Source organism: Hyla sarda, chromosome 1, assembly GCF_029499605.1.
Source record: "Hyla sarda isolate aHylSar1 chromosome 1, aHylSar1.hap1, whole genome shotgun sequence".
In the NCBI taxonomy this organism is placed as follows: domain Eukaryota; kingdom Metazoa; phylum Chordata; class Amphibia; order Anura; family Hylidae; genus Hyla; species Hyla sarda.
This window is the reverse complement of record NC_079189.1, coordinates 227,868,210-227,885,493: the sequence shown is the minus strand read 5'-3', so window position 1 is coordinate 227,885,493 and position 17,284 is coordinate 227,868,210.

Below are 17,284 nucleotides of genomic sequence, written 5' to 3'. Positions count from 1 at the left end.
CATCTATTCCCCACATTAGGCAGCATAGATTCCCCACATTTGGTACCAGTTCCCCCACATTAGGTAGGTACCAGTTACCCCACATTAGGTAGCAATTTCCCCACATTAGGTAGCAATTTCCCCACATTAGGTAGCACAGATTCCCCACATTAGGTAGCAATTTCCCCACATTAGGTAGCACAGATTCCCCACATAAGGTAGCATAGAATCCCCACACTTGGTAGTAGTTTCCCCACATTAGGCCGCAGGTTCCCCACAATGGGTCAAAGTCTCTCCACGATAGATTGCTGGTTATACCACCCCCCCCCCCCCCCCACACACACACAAAAAAACACATACAACACAGAGAGACACACACACAAACACACAGTCAGAGAGACACACACTCACAGTCACACACACACACACACACACACACACAGAGTCACACATACACAGAGTCTTATACACACTGTGTGTATAAGACTCTGTGTATGTGTGACTCTGTGTGTGTGTGTGTGTGTGTAACACACACACACACACACACAGAGTCACACAGTCACACATACAGAGTCTTATACACACACACACACACACAGAGTCACACAGTCACACATACACAGAGTCTCATACACACACACACACACAGTCACACACACAAACATAGATAGAGACAGACAGAGAGACAGACATACACACTCACCCATCCAGCGCAGCGCTCCTTCTCACGGGGCGCCGTGCGAGTGACGTCACTGACGTCCTCCTGCGCGGCCATGCGGTGTGACGTCAGGCCGGCGCAGACGTGGGAGCGGAGGCCGGGCACAATGCTGGTGAAGGTGAGGGGGGGTGTGATGATGGACGGGCGCACAGTGCAGGAGAAAGAGGGGGGTTGCTGACGGACGGGCGCACCGCACACACAGCGCGGGGGGGGGGGGGGCGGGGGTGCTGACGGAAGGGAGGCCGGTCGGGCACAGATGGGGGGGGGTCTATGGAGCGTGTTGGTGTCACCCCATTAGGTTGGTGTCACCCGGTGCGGGCCGCACCCCCCGCACCCGGGTCGCAACGCCACTGGTTGGGAATGGGACGCGGGCACTATGTTGGAAGTCTTGTGATATGCTTTCTCTAACCACGTTATAACCAAAATGATGGCACAATATACTATATATTATTATAGTTAGGGATCTATGATACCTATAGACTTGTGCACTAGAAAAATTTTCGTTTAATTTCGTTTCGTTTTTTCGTTTTGGAAAAAAATTTCGGTTTGGCAATATTTTCGGTTTAGATTTTTCGGATACATTCGGTATTCGGGTATTCGTGTTGTTTTTTCGGATACATTCGGTATTCGGGTACATTCGGTAAATCTTTTTAGTCTTTTTTTGGACTTTAGCGATCCTAATAAATAATGGAGATACCTTTTTTATTAAAATTTCGCAGGGTATCATAAAAAAATCATAATAAAAAAGATACAGTGGTGATGAAAAAAATTGTATCTAACGAAATGTATCTTTTTTATTATGAAATGTTTATTCATTTTTAAACAGGGATCAATTTATGTGAGCGGGTAAAGCACTAAAAATGTAGCCGACAATAATGAAAATGTAGTGTGTGCGTGTTTTTCACTTTTTTTTAAAACATTTTTTAGGTAGTACTACTACTCCCAGCATGGAACACACTCTTCCATGATGGGAGTAGTAGTTACCTGTACTAATTGACAGATCGCCGGGGTCCCTTGCGATCCTCTTGTATAATGTATAGATGCGCCGGCTGCTCTTCTATGGTCCCCTGCACTCACGTATATGTACACATATTCATATTTCCCGCAGAGCTGTGATTGGCCAGATGGTTCCAGCCAATCACAGCTCTCTGTGAGAAATAGGAATATGTGTATATATACGGCCGTGCAGGGGACCATAGGAGAGCGGCCGCCGGATTCATACATTATACAGGAGGATCGCAGCGGGTGTTAGGAGTGATACCTGCAGTGATCTTCCCTTTACTACAAGTACTACCACTCCCAACATGGAGTACACTCTGCTCCATGCTGGGAACTGTAGTACCTGTATTAATAGACAGATCGCAGCGGTTACACTCGCTGCCATATGTCTATTAATGCAGGTACTACACCTCCCAGCATGGAGCAGAGTGTGCTCCATGTTGGGAGTATTAGTACCTGCAGTAAGGGACAGATCCCAGGGATGTCACTTCTCCTGACACCGCTGCGATCGTCCTGATGTGAATGTCGGGATCAGCTGTTCTCAGGGCTTCAGAGCCAGGAGAACAGCTGACGCTGAGCCGTAGGTATACATCGTATATCTACTGCCCAGCAAGAACTTACAGTGAGCCTGCAATGTGTATACAGTATACACATTGCTGGCTCACTTAACCCCTTGCTGAGCTGTGCGCTATGCGCAAGCCCAGCAAGGGAAGAGTTAACTTACACTGCTGGACAGTGTAGGTTAACCCTTTGTGCGGTATACACTTTATACAGCTATCTATAGATAGCTGTATACAGTGTATACAGAAGACGAAGTCCAGCTTACTTCCCTCGAGTCCCGGGCCGGGTTCGTGTAGCTCCGCCCCCTAGTGGTGACGTCATTAGGGGGCGGAGCTACAGAAGGGAACAAGGCTAGTTTATCTGAAGCTCTGTTCACATTGTACGTTTTGTATAATGTGAACAGACCCTTCTGGCAGTGTCTACCCAGACAGGGAGACTCCAGCTGTTGCTAAACTACAACTCCCAGCATGCCCAGACAGCCAAAGGCTGTCTGGGCATGCTGGGAGTTATAGTTTTGCACCAATTGGTGGCTCCCTGTTTGGGTAGACATTGCATCATGGGTGCTCTCCCCAGCGGACAGCGCCAAAAATGTCATAACCAATTTTTTGTGTTTTTTTCTTCTCGTTTCAGATCCGTGTATGCAGAGGATTACTGCGGATTCGATGGATTACGGCGGATTATTTATTTTTTCCTTTAATAAAATGGTTAACGAGGGCTGTGGGGGAGTGTTTTTTTAAATAAAATAATTTTTCCAATGTGTTGTGTTTTTTTTTTTTATTGAATTTTCAAGGTTAGTAGTGGACGCTGTCTTATTGACGGAATCCATTACTAGGCCAGGGCTTAGTGCTAGCCCCAAAAACAGCTAGCGCTAACCCCCAATTATTACCCCGGTACCCACCGCCACAGGGGTGCCGGGAAGAGCCGGTACCAACAGGCCCGGAGCGTCAAAAATGGCGCTCCTGGACCTAGGCGGTAACAGGCTGGCGTTATTTAGGCTGGGGAGGGCCAGTAACAATGGTCCTCGCCCACCCTGGTAACGTCAGGCTGTTGCTGTTTGGTTGGTATTGTGCTGAGAATGAAAATACGGGGAACCCTATGCGTTTTTTTTTTTTAATTTAAATAAAAAAATTTAAAAAAAAACGCATAGGGTTCCCTGTATTTTCATTCTCAGCCAGATACCAACCAAACAGCAACAGCCTGACGTTACCAGGGTGGGTGAGGACCATTGTTACTGGCCCTCCCCAGCCTAAATAACGCCAGCCTGTTACCGCCTAGGCCCAGGAGCGCCATTTTGACGCTCCGGGCCTGTTGGTACCGGCTCTTCCCGGCACCCCTGTGGCGGTGGGTACCGGGGTAATAATTGGGGGTTAGCGCTAGCTGTTTTTGGGGCTAGCACTAAGCCCTGGCCTAGTAATGGATTCCGTCAATAAGACAGCGTCCACTACTAACCTTGAAAATTCAATAAAAAAAAAAAACACAACACATTGGAAAAATTATTTTATTTAAAAAAACACTCCCCCACAGCCCTCGTTAACCATTTTATTAAAGGAAAAAATAAATAATCCGCCGTAATCCATCGAATCCGCAGTAATCCTCTGCATACACGGATCTGAAACGAGAAGAAAAAAACACAAAAAATTGGTTATGACATTTTTGGCGCTGTCCGCTGGGGAGAGCACCCATGATGCAATGTCTACCCAAACAGGGAGCCACCAATTGGTGCAAAACTATAACTCCCAGCATGCCCAGACAGCCTTTGGCTGTCTGGGCATGCTGGGAGTTGTAGTTTAGCAACAGCTGGAGTCTCCCTGTCTGGGTAGACACTGCCAGAAGGGTCTGTTCACATTATACATAACGTACAATGTGAACAGAGCTTCAGATTAATTAGCCTTGTTCCCTTCTGTAGCTCCGCCCCCTAATGACGTCATCACTAGGGGGCGGAGCTACACGAACCCCGCCCGGGACTCGAGGGAAGTAAGCTGGACTTCGTCTTCTGTATACACTGTATACAGCTATCTATAGATAGCTGTATATAGTGTATACCGCCCAAAGGGTTAACCTACACTGTCCAGCAGTGTAAGTTAACTCTTCCCTTGCTGGGCTTGCGCATAGCGCACAGCTCAGCAAGGGGTTAAGTGAGCCAGCAATGTGTATACTGTATACACATTGCAAGCTCACTGTAAGTTCTTGCTGGGCAGTAGATATACGATGTATACCTACGGCTCAGCGTCAGCTGTTCTCCTGGCTCTGAAGCCCTGAGAACAGCTGATCCCGACATTCACATCAGGAGGATCGCAGCGGGTGTCAGGAGGAGTGACATCCCTGGGATCTGTCCCTTACTGCAGGTACTAATACTCCCAACATGGAGCACACTCTGCTCCATGCTGGGAGGTGTAGTACCTGCATTAATGGACATATGGCAGCGAGTGTAACCGCTGCGATCTGTCTATTAATGCAGGTACTACAGTTCCCAGCATGGAGCAGAGTGTGCTCCATGTTGGGAGTATTAGTACTTGTAGTAAAGGAAAGATCACTGCAGGCATCACTCCTGACACCCGCTGTGATCCTCCAGTACATAATGTATGAAAGCGGCGGCTGCTCTCCTATGGTCCCCTGCAAGGCCGTATATATACACATATTCCTATTTCTCACAGAGAGCTGTGATTGGCTGGAACCATCTGGCCAATCACAGCTCTGCGGGAAATATGAATATGTGTACATATACGTGAGTGCAGGGGACCATAGAAGAGCGGCCCCCGCATCTATACATTATACAAGAGGATCGCAAGGGACCCCTGCAATCTGTCAATTAGTACAGGTAACTACTACTCCCATCATGGAAGAGTGTGTTCCATGCTGGGAGTAGTAGTACTACCTAAAAAATGTTTTAAAAAAAAGTGAAAAACACGCACACACTACATTTTCATTATTGTCGGCTACATTTTTAGTGCTTTACCCGCTCACATAAATTGATCCCTGTTTAAAAATGAATAAACATTTCATAATAAAAATGATACATTTAATTAGATACAATTTTTTCCATCACCACTGTATCTTTTTTATTATGATTTTTTTATGATACCCTACGAAATTTTTATAAAAAAGGTATCTCCATAATTTTTTAGGATCGCTAAAGTCCAAAAAAAGAATAAAAAGATTTACCGAATGTACCCGAATACGAATGTATCCGAAAAATCAAACTATCTATATCCTTATTATATTTGTTATCAGAATGAATTCTTCACGGTCGTTTACAGATAACGAATGCATTCGTTATTTACAGCATTATGGTCGGGAAATAACGAATGTATTCGTTACTTTGCTATTCGTATTATCGTGGCTATTCGGGAATGTTCAAAATATGTTTTCGTGCATTCGGATCGGTCCGAATGCACGAAAACGGTAAAATTCGTTAATTTAGACATTCGTGCCGAACCGAATTGCACATGTCTAGATACCTATATATGGTGTTGTTACATATGGCCCTACTATACACTCCTTATACTAAGGACAAATACAAAGGAATGGGATGGAGTAATAAATGGATAAAAATATGACTTTATTGATAATTCATTACATATTAAAAACAAAAAAAGACATCATAAAAAGGGAGATAAACTTGTGGTGGAAAAGAGGGCGTCACTCCAGAAAGTCCACAATGTAAACTATAGTATTACCGTATATACTCGAGTATAAGCCGAGTTTTTCAGCACGATTTTTCGTGCTGAAAACACCCCCCTCGGCTTATACTCGAGTGAACTCCCCCACCCGCAGTGGTCTTCAACCTGCGGACTTCCAGAGGTTTCAAAACTACAACTCCCAGCAAGCCCGGGCAGCCATCGGCTGTCCGGGCTTGCTGGGAGTTGTAGTTTTGAAACCTCTGGAGGTCCGCAGGTTGAAGACCACTGCGGCCTTCAACATCATCCAGCCCCCTCTCACCCCCTTTAGTTCTGAGTACTCACCTCCGCTCGGCGCTGGTCCGGTCCTGCAGGACTGTCCGGTGAGGAGGTGGCCCGGTGGGATAGTGGTTCCGGGCTGCTATCTTCACCGGGGAGGCCTCTTCTAAGCGCTTCGGGCCCGGCCTCAGAATAGTCACGTTGCCGTGACAACGACGCAGAGGTGCGTCATTTGCGTCATTGTCAAGGCAACGCATCTATTCCGGGCCGGAAGCGCGGAGAAGAGGCGCCCCCGGTGAAGATAGCAGCCCGGACCACCTCCTCACCGGACCACCTCCTCACCGGACAGCCCTGCAGGACCGGACCAGCGCCGAGCGGAGGTGAGTACTCAGAACTAAAGGGGGTGAGAGGGGGCTGGATGATGTTGAAGGCCGCAGTGGTCTTCAACCTGCGGACCTCCGGAGGTTTCAAAACTACAACTCCCAGCAAGCCCGGACAGCCGATGGCTGCCCGGGCTTGCTGGGAGTTGTAGTTTTGAAACCTCTGGAGGTCCGCAGGTTGAAGACCACTGAGGGCGAATGATGAGAAGAGGATGATGAAGGGGGGGTGTGGGGATGATGAAGGGGGGTGGGGATGATTACAAGGGGATGATGAAGGGGGGATGTGCGGGATGATAAGGGGATGATGAAGGGGGGATGTGTGGGATGATGACATGGGGATGATGAAGGGGGATGTGTGGGATGATAAGGGGATGATGAAGGGGGGATGTGTGGGATGATGACAAGGGGATGATGATGAGGATGTTAATGACGGGTCTGGATGATGACAGGGGGGATGAGGTATTTCCCACCCTAGGCTTATACTCGAGTCAATAACTTTTCCTGGGATTTTGGGTTGAAATTAGGGGTCTCGGCTTATACTCGGGTCGGCTTATACTCGAGTATATACGGTAAATACATTTCATAAGTTGTACTACTGCTCATTCTATTGCACAATCCCATAGAGGATATACCTCAACAACTATAAAGTGCCTAGAGACAGTATACATACCAATAAATAGAATCAAGGTGCAAATACAAGAGGGACCGCTGGAGAGAGGCCACCCCAATGTACGTTTCGGGTTGTCCTTCGTCCTGGGGGTGGCGTCCTCTCAGCAGGAGCTGCTTTTTATATGGTCCCCGTCCAATAACATATATTCACGTCATCTTTACATAAATTGCCAGGTAAGACATACCTCTTTATCGGCGCATGACGCCGGGACCCGCAGGTTCCGCTACTTCCGGTCGCCGAGTCCCCGGCGCGGCCATTATCGCGGTCACATGACCGCATCACATGACCGGCCGGATAGGATACAGCGCCAGACGAGCGAAGTACGGGCACCCCGGCGCATGCGCACATTCGGTATGACGTCGCGCTGTGACTTATGAATCTATGGAAGGTGATACCAATTAGGTTTATGAGGACATCAGGGTAAAAGTTTTCTGCCACCATATGTATAGATATCACACCTCTTTCTATAAATTTACGTAACAGATTACATAACAGAGACTGGTGGGATTAAACTGAAGGGAAATATAAACAGAACTAACAAAGACAACTAAAATTAACATCAATCTTTTTTTAAATATATTTTGATCATGACTGCCTGGTGAAACAGTCTATGGTAGAGCTCAAATTTATGACCAAACAGAAAACATATGTCACCATTCTGGCATCATACAAATCCATTGAACAAAATTATGGTCAGCATAATTTTTCAATTGACAAATCAGTTCTTATAGCTTCTCAAATGTATAGCATTGGAATGAATTTTAGTAAAATATTAGTGTCATTTTTCTTGTAATAGCTGCAAAAAGTCTGAAAGCTTATACCTTTAATACAGTAAAGAGCAGCCACAATAAGAGGATCAGCACTGAAAGAGGAATTCATGCTAGATAGTTCTAATGTTGTAAATGATCAGATATTCAGAACACTTTTTTGAACATTCAAGGTTATGAAAAGCAGCAACAGAATACCAGGATATTTCATGTAGTCATCCCTTGGGAAAGAAACTATTTGTTATAGTATTAGTGTAACATGATGAGTTGTCAAGTGATGGAAACAAATTGAGATATTTAAAGATATGAAAAAGATCAACCCTCAAGGACTCTCTTTGTAACCTTCCTGTGCATTTTTATTCCTTTCTTAAACTGACAGCTCTTCCGTGAAAGTACAAAGGAAGTAAGGCTGAGACTCTCTGATTATATTGCACTTTATAAACACTGGGCAATGGGCAGGAAGAGTGGAGAACAGAAGCATGTGCATCCTCTTATTAATTGTTTACATATCGTATAGGGGGATACGCTTTAAAAGTGCTTAAAATACTGCAACTATAAACATAGTTCACCAATAGGTATAACATGGTAATGCAAAAAAAAAAAAAAAAAAAAAAAAAAAAATATATATATATATATATATATATATACTATTTAAACAGGTATAGTAAAACACATTTTAAAAAAATGTGCAAAAAAAGATACAGTTTATCTGGCACTACATACAATGAATATAGCAGGATTGATAGTCTTGCAGCCAGCAATGTTCTAATGGGAGTGGTGCAATACAGGTGGTGCTCTATCCTATATGGCACAAATCGCTTCCATACAATATTTCCAAGAGAAAAGTAAGGATGACACTCACCAAACTTCTGCTGTATAAACGTTGCTATTATTTGTGATACTGTACAAAGTGCATGGTGCAGCTAGATCCGCAGCGGGCGGTGACGCCGGGACCTCTCCTCAGGACGGTGTGTGATAGCCTGGGGGTTGTAGGGTATGGGGAGTGTAGCTGAGTGGTAATCAAAGGGTGCTTGTTTACCCTTGCTATTCGTGTTGCCAGGGTGAGGGCTCCTCAATAAAGCTTTTCCTACCGCCGTCCTTTCCAGGAACGATAGGGAGGTGGATGATAATAGGTTTGAGGTAGGGAATGATAGATTGTCCACACCCGGAGAGCTTCTGTAAACAGCGTTAACTTTTACTGAAGATTTTCTGTATACTTCATTAACATAACAGTCTCTTAGCATAACAACAGCTTTCCTTTGGAGATTGACAATGGTTGGGACTTTAGCATTCAGAGTCTTTTAGTCTATTGCACTGTTACACTGGATTTAGGGGAATTAGTTGCGGTCCAGTAGTCACGCTAGCATTAGCAGGAATTTAGATTTGAACTCACAATTTTGGTTCTGCTGAGGCCGGAGGTTTTGAGGCCTAGCGTGTCTTTGAAAGCTGTGTAGCACACCGTCCTGTTAGTCCGGCATCCATGAGAGCAGCAACCCAAGAGAGCAATAATTGGACGCAGCTCCCTTATATGGGCAGGGGCTGGACTAACGCTAATTGGTCCAAACTGATGTCAGTCACCATAACAAAGATTTGTGGGTAAGATGTGACACAAGGACCTCCTAAGATCCTGCAACATACCATAGAGGTTACTAGCATGGTCACATGACCGAAGGTCCTGCGACGCTGAACAAGTACTATACATTCCTATAAAATATATATATAATTAGCAAATATAGACATATATTAACATTAAAGTTAGACTTAAAGAGAGGCGACTAGGGGCTGTCCCACCTGAGGAACCCTACCTGAACGTAGTTACTCTGACTTTGGGGATCTCCACACTAGGTACTGTATGCAATACGGTACCGGGACACCACAGGTGCAACAGCTGTTTCTGGCCACATAAAAAAAAATGTCTTACAACATGTCATGTCAGAAAATGTTTTCAATAGAAATCTGTAAACCGTGTGTGACCTTTACTGGTCACTAGACAGAAGGGGCTCTGGCACTGTAGCCAACAATACATCTCTTTGAGTGACAGTGATGAGGCTTAACAGTCTCAGTTATTTACCTTACTAATGTCTTTTGACATGTTACTAAGTTTGACAGACACTAATTTTGTTGACAATCTTTTTTCACATGGAAAATAGTTTTTGCTAAGCCCTTCCCACCTTTTCATTAATAATTCTTGTAATTTAGATGCTTGGCCTTTTGAATATTGTTATTGTATGTGTCATTCCAGTGTCTGACTACTATTCATAAAGAACCCGTTCATCTCCACGGTTGATTCATCGCCTTCATTTACACCTAAAATATATTGCCTAGTCTTTTATTTTAATTATTGTCACTTTTATTAGTTATTATTATTATTATTATTATTATTATTATTTATCTGTCACCTCTTTGTTATGTTTTATATATCAGTGTGTTTTCTACAAAGATAGCCTATCTTCAAGCTGAGTAAGATCAATTTTCAGCCTAATTGTATCATACCTTCTGTTAGGGACTGGTATCCACATAGTTAAAGGGGAACTGAGGTTTGTAAAAACGAATCCCTTATCCTGTAAATAGGGGATCATTTGCGGATCGCTGGTGGTTTGAACACTGGGTAACTAAACCTTGACTAATCACAAACAACATTGTGGTTTCAAGGGAATTTAGCTGCATACACTGTGACTATGGAGAGTGTATTAGATATTCTTTATGGATTCAAAGCTCCAGGGATACTACCTGGTGAGAGTTGGAGAGACAAGTTTTATTGAAATACATCCATGTGGACTAGATCAACCCTGCAGAGAATAGCACTGAGGGTTGTTGAATATGTCTCAATAAGTGATGAACATTATAGCGCAATGTCAGCTGTAATATACACCTGACATCTATTGCATATGGAGTGCCTGCTCAATACATCACTTACATCTTCCACTGCAAATATGGAGAGAATGAGCACCAATTGACTGGTTAACTAAAAGACTGTTTAAGTGCTTGTTTCAGCACTGTACTATATGTATGTTACTCTTACTTTTAAGATGTCTGAATGGCAGATCAGATGTTAACTAGTTACCATAAAACAAGAAAAAGATAGCAAGTTAAAGTAAAACACAATCTCCAAATTAGAAATAAATTAGAAATTGGAAATAAATCCATTAATTATTATTTTATTATATAATATATACAAATACCAAAATTCCAGTGATGCCGGGCCACTCCAGTTTCTAAGCGCCTTCATGCTGACTTACACAGTACTATGCCTACTAGATCAGGGACCCTCTTTTAAGAGGTTGTCAGGATGTGGCAAGTGGGTTTATACAGTTTGATCAAAATGTGTGCAGAGAACCTTATATTCATTCTTGTAAATATTGGTGAGAAGCACAACTCAAATGATAACACATGGATATGCAGCCATGGCTTTTCTTTTACCGTTTTGGTAACTTTCACTTATAGTTTACAATGATCCAATAACAAAAGTGTTTCTACAAAAATAGCAAATGTTTGTATTGAATAATGTATGACAATTAGGATCTGAAGTAATATCAACACAATGATAATAAGATAGAATTTTGATTTACGTGTCCAGAGATCCGTTAGATATGTTCCTCCGTTCCAAAGTCCATGCCTTCTTGTATCTTGTTGGTATTTTAGATACACCTCCTATTTCTCATGGGCTAGTAGTTTTCCTTGTGGGTGCTGATAAGAAACAGTAATCTTTTCTATTTGACCAACAGAGTTGCAGCCCGTAAAAAGGCTACTTCTTCCAGCAGTGCCTAACCTTGTTTTTTTCTACTCTATCTTATCACCCAGTACCACTTTGTTTTGACTTGTTTTAGTTCAATTCTTTTTATTTTTTTTTTATTTTTTTTGTATAAACATTTACAAAAAAATGAATTTTCAAACACAGGAAACAGCTTCTTACATAGGTACTACACAAAGTAAATACAGTCATGGTCGTAAGTGTTGAAATTTTTCTAGAAAATGAAGTATTTCTCACAGAAAAGAATTGCAGTAACACATGTTTTGCTATACACATGTTTATTCCCTTTGTGTGTATTGGAACTAAACCAGGGAGAGGAACAAAGGGAGAGAAAAAAGCAAATTGGACATAATGTCACACCAAACTCCAAAAGTGGGCTGGACAAAATTATCGGCACCCTTAACTCTATATTTGGTTGCACATCCTTTGGAAAAAATAACTGAAATCAGTCGCTTCCTATAACCATCAATAAGCTTCTTACACTTCTCAGACGAAATGTTGGACCACCCTGCCTTTGCAAACTGCTCTAGGTCTCTCTTATTGGAAGGGCGCCTTTTCCCAACAGCAATTTTAAGATCTCTCCACAGGTGTTCGATGGGATTTAGATCTTGACTCTTGCTCGCCACTTCAGAACTCTCCAGTGCTTTGTTGCCATCCATTTCTAGGTTCATTGTCCTGTTGGAAGGCCCAAGATCTCGGACGCAAACCCAGCTTTCTGACACTGGGCTGTACAGTGCGACCCAAAATCCATTGGTAATACTCAGATTTCATGATGCCTTGCACACACTGAAGCCACCCAGTGCCAGAGGCAGCAAAACAACCCCAAAACATCATTGAACCTCCACCATGTTTCACTGTAGGTAATGTGTTCTTTTCTTTGTGGGCCTCTTTCCATTTTCGGTAAACAGTAGAATGATGTGCTTTACCAAAAAGCTCTATCTTGGTCTTATCTGTCCACAAGACGTTTTCCCAGAAGGATTTTGGCTTTCTCAAGTTCATTTTGGCAAAATTTTGTCTTGCTTTTTTATGTCTCTGTGTCAGCAGTGGGTCCTCCTGGGTCTCCTGCCATAGCGTTTCATTTCATTTGAATGTCAATGGATAGTTCGCACTGACACTAATGCTCACTGAGCCTGCAGGACAGCTTGAATATCTTTGGAACTTATTTGGGGCTGCTTATCCCCCATCCGGACTATCCTGCATTGACAACTTTCATCAATTTTTCTCTTCTGTCCACGCCCGGGGAGATTAGCTACAGTGCCATGGGTTGCAAACTTCTTGATAATGTTGTGCACTGTGTACAAAGGCAAATCTAGATCTCTGAAGATGGACTTGTAACCTTGAAATTGTTGATATTCTTCCACAATTTTGGTTTCTGTTGTCCATGCTCAGTGTGGCACACACAGACACACAATACAAAGACTAAGTGAACTTCTCTCCTTTTTATCTGCTTTCAGGTGGGATTTTTATATTGCCCACACCTGTTACTTGTCCCAGGTAAGTTTAAAGGAGCATCACATGCTTGAAACAATCTTATTTTTCCACAATTTTGAAAGGGTGCCAATAATTTTGTCCAGCCCATTTTTGGAGTTTGGTGTGACATTATGTCCAATTCCCTTTTTTCCTCCCTTTTTCAGTTTAGTTGCAATACACACAAAGGGAATAAACATGTGTATAGCAAAACATGTGTTACTGCAATCCATTTTTGTGAGAAATACTTCATTTTCTAGAAAAATTTCAGCAAGCACCAATGATCAAAAACAGAAGCAAAAAAAAAAAAAAAAAAAAAAATGATGAACTGTTATATGTAGATGATAACCAGGGAGTCCAAATTGAGGAGAATAGTGTTACTGTACCCTCTGTATTCATGATGGCTCATTAATGCAGGGGGCATTGAGCTTACCTCTGGCAGTGCTGGAGACCTCACAGACTTCCAATATACTAATATTTTACATATCAGTGGAGGCATAGCTTGTAGACCCAACAAAAGAAGTGCCAGCTCTGGTGTTAAATTTGCCAAACTCCACATAGCCCCAAAACGGTGCGAGGCTGGGACAAAGCCAAAAGACGTGAATTAGAGTGCCAATCTATCCACAAGACTTTCAGCACAGATGTGAGGCATCAGGGTAGATAGTATGTAGATGTGAAGGTGTCAGGTACCAATGTAACCTTGTCTTCAAAGCAGCTTCCAAATGTTTAGTACATCATAGGGCCCTGTGCATCCATCTTGCCGATTGCAGCCACTAAAAATTAGATATGGGGCAAGCAAGCTCCCGTTTGTCTCGATATGTTACATCTGTTGCTCATGACTACGCAGCTGACTTCGTGTAAGACAGCCGCAGTGTGTGTTAAGTAAATTAGCCTTCCAAGTTACATGCTCCATGTTGTATTTTATATGTTCCCATGAGCATAGTTACCTAAAGACACATAATGGATGTGGGTAAACAGGCTGAAATTCAAAAGCTATACATTATTTAAGGTGTGTCAAGACAACTTAAGCCTATAGGCTCCTAAAAAGTGTATCTAATACTCTACTGTATTTTCGATTTAAAGAGGTTTAGCTGTTTTTACACCACAATTCAGCATTGTGGTGTCTCTAGGTAAAGAGATTACAGTGAACATGTGGACGTTTACATTTTGCAACTGTTTGGCAAAATCTTGTGTTGTTGCCACCGATCATACTGACCAATAGTTCTACACATGCCTTTTGGCTGCTTTATCAGGGGAAGTTTCCAAAGGGAGTCATCTATTATGACTGAAGAATATCTAAAGTGTTGAAGGATATGACTTTGTTCCAGAACACCTTAAAGGGACATTTTCTTAAATTGTATGCTGACTTGTGATGACACCTGGAGAAGTTCATTGAATATTGTCATAAATTAGTTTAGACATCTCATTGATCGATTTAATTCTGTTTTTTTTAGGACTTTTACATGAGGGGGTGCATCCATGCAGTGGAAGGCTTTATGGTCACTCAGAAACAATTACTTTAAACCTGTATTATGTTATGGTTATATAAATATTGTAATGTGTTCCTATACTTTTTGCGGTGTTTTATTCTGTCATATGTATTGTTAACAACTATATACAAATTGTTATCTATCCATCTTCTTCTGAAGTACATTGAATGTATTTTACATCTTTTTTGTCAAGATGTATCTGCTTCTTTACTCAAATCCTCATAAATAACTGCAGTTCTGCTTTCTGTTTAAGTCACAACTTATGCAGTGATTGTGTTGATACCTTCTTCCAATCATTGGGTTTTTCAGTTTTAACCACTAAACTGGCTCTAGGGTGCAGAGATAGCGTTTATCAGCATATTTGTGAGCATAATTAAAAAAATTAATTGGCTGGTTATGAAAATAGGGGCTGTGGCAAGGTGTTGCGTGATACCGTACGTACCATACCGTAAGCATATAGTGCTCTGCAGACTTTATATGCGATTATAGTATAGTTACATCTTGTGACTCACAGATTTCGTCTTTTTTTTCTCCACATTTTGGTCCCTTGCTCCGTCTTCTCAGACTAGACCACAAAATTTATCCAAACCTAGGTAGACCTATTCCTCTCTTATACTGTTTCCCATGTCCTCCTCCTTTCTCATGCAATGTCCCTTATGCCACCACCTCTCTTACAGACTGCTGTACATGCCCTCTTACTCTCTCACAGGCTGTTCCTCATGCTCCTCATGCCCATATATTTTTTCAGAGACAGCTTTCATTGGCCTCCATTCTCCATTCTCTCTTCTCCCTCTTTAGACTGTTCAAAATGTGTTCTTCTTTCTCACAGACTGCTCTGTCCCTCATTTTATTTTTCAGTTTTTTTCACCCAAATCTTCATTAGTGAATCCCCCCCCCCCCCCAGTCCAGTCATCTGATCTCAACACCTTGTTACCTATCTGTATCAAATTAATATTATGCCTTTCTTCTGGTGCAGGACTCTTCATGTGACTATAATGTCATGCCAGGGTCTTTATTGTTCAGTGGTTTATGGGCTATCCTATTGTCCCCCAAGAACAGCAAAGCTTGGCTGATTGGAGCCAAAGGAGCTCATTGCTCAGCAGCTCCATTGATATGTCATAAATATATGTGGTTGGGGAAACCACTGAATCAACACTGTACTAATTTTGATAAAAACATCAGATACATTTATAGCATCATCCTGGTGTCATGACACCCATTACATGTCCTGCCAGTAACAGTCAACAGTAACAGTTATGAAGAGAAACCTGGTTAAACATCATGCATTTTAAAACATTGCAGTACATACAAACTATATAAAAAAAATTGCTCAAAGACTTATTGGTAGACAATGCAAACGCCCATTGTGGATTAGTAAAAGGTAATGTTGGTTCAGTGGTCTGTGCTGTCAGCTGGCAACGAAACATAGTTTGCTACAAGAGATGCAGAATGTATAGATAATCTGTGTATAGGAACTGGATATGCGGAATATATAGGGGGAGCAAAGTTTGAAAAACATGGTAATAAAAGGGACCAATAATGGATAGGGCATGGAGCATGATTAACAATGGACTGACAGGCAGATTGCGATAGATTGGTGTGAAAAAGGATGTTATATGTAATGTGATGTATAGTGGACAACAGATAAATCAATCTAGAATGCTGGAATCGGAGAACAATCCTGTTGTATCCTATAGCAATGATGATTCCATCTGTGCTTCTCCTCTTATTGATCTTTCTGGATGCTCTATACATCTAACCCCATTGTCCAACCTCAATTCCTATGATGATGACACTTTGACCAATGATACAGTCATCTGTTTGGAGCAGGCACCTAGTCAACGAGAGCTTTCTCCCACCTCTGCAGCACCATTGGAGGTCAAGCCTGTGGATTTCCCCGAATTAGGTGAAACATCAATGAAGCAACAATATTTTTTAGAACTAAGTCCTTTAACAACTCGCAAAATTCTGGAATTTTTGAAGTGCACACTATAAGAACTGGCTCCTTAAAGGGGTTCTCCGGTGCTTTAGACATCTTATCCCCTATCCAAAGGATAGGGAATAAGATGCCTTATCGCGGGAGTCCCGCCGCTGGGGACCCCCGGGATCTTGCACGCGGCACCCCATTTGTAATCAGTCCCCGGAGCGTGTTCACTACGGGTCTGATTACCGACGACCACAAGGCCGGTGACGTGGGACGTCACGCCTCCACCCCCGTGTGACGTCATGCTCTGCCCCTCAATGCAAGCCTACGGGAGGGGATAGCTGTCACGCCTTCTCCCGTAGGCTTGCATTGAGTGGCGGAGTGGGAAGTCACACGGGGGGCGGAGGCGTGACGTCACACGCCGCCGGCCTTGTGGTAGTCGATAATCAGACCCGGAGCGAACACGTATAGCCATCCCGTATAGCCAATAGAAATGGATGCGTAAAAATTGTACAAGCCAAGACACCTTTAACCAGCAGTCCCGTGTCCTCTGTGAACGGTTCCGTGCCAAGCACTACCCAGATCAAGTATTGTCCTATGCTTTCAATAAAACTAAGGTTCTGACACAATTAGATTGTCTAACAAACAAGAACAAGAAAGTACCAGATCTTCCCAACCAGCA